Raw genomic sequence first — 4,532 nt, forward strand, 5'->3', positions numbered from 1 at the left:
ATATTATTATTATTAAACATGGTTATTAAAAATTAGTATCATTAATATAGTTTATATAAATATCACTACTAATATTATTATTAAATAGTATTATTCGTAATATTATAAGAAGTATTATTATAAATTATTAGTACTTTTGTAAATATTAACATTATTATCATTTTTAGAACCATTATTAGTAACATAGGTATATTAGTAATATTACTCTCATTATTTTTATAATTACTAGTATTAACCTAGTATAAATAGAATTACGCTTTTGATAAACAAGTATATATATAAATAAAAAGGTATTTAATACATATAACATCAAAAAAAAAAAATTATATTTTTGTATACAAAATGAATATTTGAAACCTATATATATATTATTAAAATAAAAAATGATATAACTAATAAAATTATATATATATATTTGTTCGACTACAATTATGTATATTAATAGATATACAAATGATATAGGTTCGTAAATCCGAGGCCAACCCTACACTTGTTCAATGACGACATATGTATTTTACTACGAAATACAGTATAGTAAGTTTCATTTGCTCCCTTTTTAAATGCTTTTGCAATATATATTTTTGGGACTGAGAATACATGCGCTGCTTTTATAAATGTTTGACGAAATAGACACAAGTACTCAAAACTACATTCTATGGTTGGATTATTAAACCGAATATTGCCCCTTCAAGTCTGGTAAACTAAGAATTAGGGAAATGACCCCTAATTGACGCGAATCCTAAAGATAAATCTATGGGCCTAACAAACCCCATTCTGGAATTTGGAATGCTTTAGTACTTCGATTTAACTGGTGATTGCGATTGCCAATATTATGGCATACTTGCGAGTATGCGGGGGATATTCTATATGTATTATGTTAATGTCGGTTACCAGGTGATCATCATACGAATGATTTTTATATACTTGCGAGTGTAATGTTATTTATGAAAAATGAAATCTTGTGGTCTATTAAAATTATGGAAATGATTGATTACGATAAACCTATGAACTCACCAACCTTTTGGTTGACACTTGAAAGCATGTTTATTCTCAGGTATTAAAAAAATATTCCGCTGTACATTTGCTCATATTAGAGATATTACTTGGAGTCATTCATGACATATTTCAAAAGACGTTGCATTCGAGTCGTCGAATTCGTCAAGATTATTACTAAGTCAATTATAGTTGGATACATTATGAAATGGTATGCATACCATCAACTGTCTATGTAATGAAAGTTTGTCTTTTAAAAACGAATGCAATGTTTGTAAAATGTATCATATAGAGGTCAAGTAACTCGCGATGTAACCAAATGTAATGTATTCGTTCAGATGGATTCGGACGAGTCATTGGATCCAAGTGGACCTCCGGTCAATAAGTAGGAAAAAGTTTTTTTAAAAATAAAATAAAATAAAAAATAAAATTGAGACGCCATGAAAATGGTAAAATTAAATTTCCATGGGTTTTAAATCCTGCCTGAAATTTAATTTAGGCTCTAAGAGTCAGTCAATCGCTATTCCAAAAAAATTTAAAAGGAGTTAACATATTCTTAAAGAATTAGCAACCAATAATCCGTTGGCCTGAAACCTCATTCTACTTGAAGGCACTCATAAACAGTCAATTTGAAATGCTTAAAACTAGCCTGATATTGCTCATTCAATGTGTTAGTTTAGATTATACCTGGCAATTGACACATATACTATCAAATTTGAGTCAAATAGGTTAGATTTTTAGATAATTGAGGCTTGAAAAAAATTAGGTCTAACAATGTAAACTAAAACTTAAAAAAATGTCCAGTGAATTTTACTCCAACATATTGTGTCTTATACAATATACAAAAAAATATGTCAAATAAGTATCAAATCATAAAGTTCAATAAATAGAGACAGGTATAATGAGTTTTGTGAATGGGTCAAATGAATTTGGCATAACAAGTTTCACTCGTCAATTATTTATGAAAGCATTAATAGTTATATCCAAGGTTGCAAAATGCGCTATTCGGGGATTAATCGGTAAGGACTTTGGAAGAATTAATCGGCGATTCGGGGATTAATCGGATTGTACTTTATGCATTTAAATATTAAATTTCAAAAGTTATATGTGTAAATATAGAAGAAAATCATAAACATAAACATAAACTGTAACATAACTGTCTAAATTTGTTCATTTTATTCAAAAACTATAATTTTTTAGTTTAGATTCATGTTAAAGTGTTGACCAATTTTGACTTTGGCAGACTCTGATTAACAAATTTGATTTTGACCAATCAATTGACGTTGATCAGAACTCTTTATTTTTCTCACTCTATCCAAATACGCTACCTAAACTTCTCCGGTGACCTAATCTTCATCCTCACAGTCGCAACCACCGCTTTTCTTATCAAGTCATCTACACTTCTTCTTGCCGGTTTGTAATCACCTTGGTGATGCACTTTCTGACCACCGGCATCTCGCCGGTGGTCCGGATCTTATCGCTTTTTGTCTAATAAATACAACCACCTCGCATTCTTTTTTGGTGAGTTCGTTTGCTGTCGGTTTCTCCGGTCTCTCTTCTTTCTCCCAGGCGGCGATTCCGGTGGGTTATCATCGGGATCTGGGTTTTTGGTTGGGTTTTTGGTTTTTCCAGCATACAAGCGTTGGTTTCTGGGATAGTTGCTTGCTCGTTAAGCTCTTCCTCTCCTCGTCGTTACTGTCTTCATTCCGTCGGTGGTGTAGGCGACGAATTCCAGTTTGAATTCTACAACACCAAGTTTTGATTCTCGGTTTTGTTTTAAGGTTGGGGTTACTTTTTGAGCAGGTGGTTGGTGTTTTTATATGTTGAAACATGTGGGTTCCGGTGGCTGAAATCCGCCTAAGGATATTGTGGATGGACAACGGAAGATAGCGGCCTTTATTGGTAGCTAGCGGTCGATGGTTGTTCACGGTGGCCGTTGGTGGCTATAACCGACGCTGTTGTAGTGACCCGAACTTTTTCATGTTTATATATATTAAATGAAATTGATATTTACATGATTAAGTGTTTCCAACATGTTAAGCAATCAAACTTGTTAAGACTTGATTAATTGAAATAGGTTTTATATAGACATTTGACCACCCAAGTTGACCGGGGATTCACGAACGTTAAAACTTGTAAAAACTATATGATGACATATATATATATATATATATATATATATATATATATATATATATATATATATATATATATATATATATATATATATATATATATATATATATATATATATATATATAGTTAACATGATATATATATAGTTACATCCTCATTTATTTTCATCAACAATTCTACTCGTATGCACCCGTATTCGTACTCGTACAATACCCAGCTTCTAAATGTATTTACTATTGGTATATACACTTCAATGATCAGCTCTTAGCAGCCCTTGTGAGTCACCTAACACATGTGAAAACCATTATTTGGAAACTAGCATGAAATATCTAACAAAACAACAAAGTAATGGAGCCTATATTTGACTCCATTTTCACGCCTCATTCACCAACCACAAACACACTTTGATTTCCATTTTTATGCATCAAATTACTCTATCTTAATTACTCTCTTAGTGTTCTAAGTGTTCTTCATCATTTCCTTCATAATCTAGCTCAATCTAGGTAACTTAGATCAACATACAAAACAACTACTCCAGAACACACCAACAACACTTTCAAGTTTGCTAGCTTACTTTCAATCTTGCAAATCCAGTTCAAGTGATCATCCAATCTCAAGAAATCTTTCTTATTTACAGTAAGATATCTTTTTATTTCAAGGTAATACTCATACTCAAACTTTGATTCAATTTCTATAACTATAACAATCTTATTTCGAGTGGAAATCTTACTTGGACTTGTTTTCGTGTCATGATTTTGCTTAAAGAACTCTCAAGCCATCCAAGGATCCTTTGAAGCTAGATCTATTTTTATCATTTCCAGTAGGTTTATCCACAAAACTTGAGGTAGTAATGATGTTCATAACATCATTCGAATCATATATATAAAACTATCTTATTCGAAGGTTTAAACTTGTAATCACTAGAACATAGTTTAGTTAATTCTAAACTTGTTCGCAAACAAAAGTTAATCCTTCTAACTTGAAATTTAAAATCAACTAGACACATGTTCTATATCTATATGATATGCTAACTTAATGATTTAAAACCTGAAAACACGAAAAACACCGTAAAACCGGATATACGCCGTCGTAGTAACACCGCGGGCTGTTTTGGGTTAGTTAATTAAAAACTATGATAAACTTTGATTTAAAAGTTTTTCTTCTGGGAAAATGATTTTTCTTATGAACATGAAACTATATCCAAAAATCATGGTTAAACTCAAAGTGGAAGTATGTTTTTCAAAATGGTCATCAAGACGTCGTTCTTTCGACTGAAATGACTACCTCTTATAATATTGAATTGTAACCTGTATTTCCGACTATAAACTTATACTTTTTCTATTTAGATTCATAAACTTAAGTTCAATTTGAAACCATAGCAACTTGAATCACTCAAAACGGAT

Source organism: Rutidosis leptorrhynchoides, chromosome 4, assembly GCF_046630445.1.
Source record: "Rutidosis leptorrhynchoides isolate AG116_Rl617_1_P2 chromosome 4, CSIRO_AGI_Rlap_v1, whole genome shotgun sequence".
NCBI lineage: Eukaryota > Viridiplantae > Streptophyta > Magnoliopsida > Asterales > Asteraceae > Rutidosis > Rutidosis leptorrhynchoides.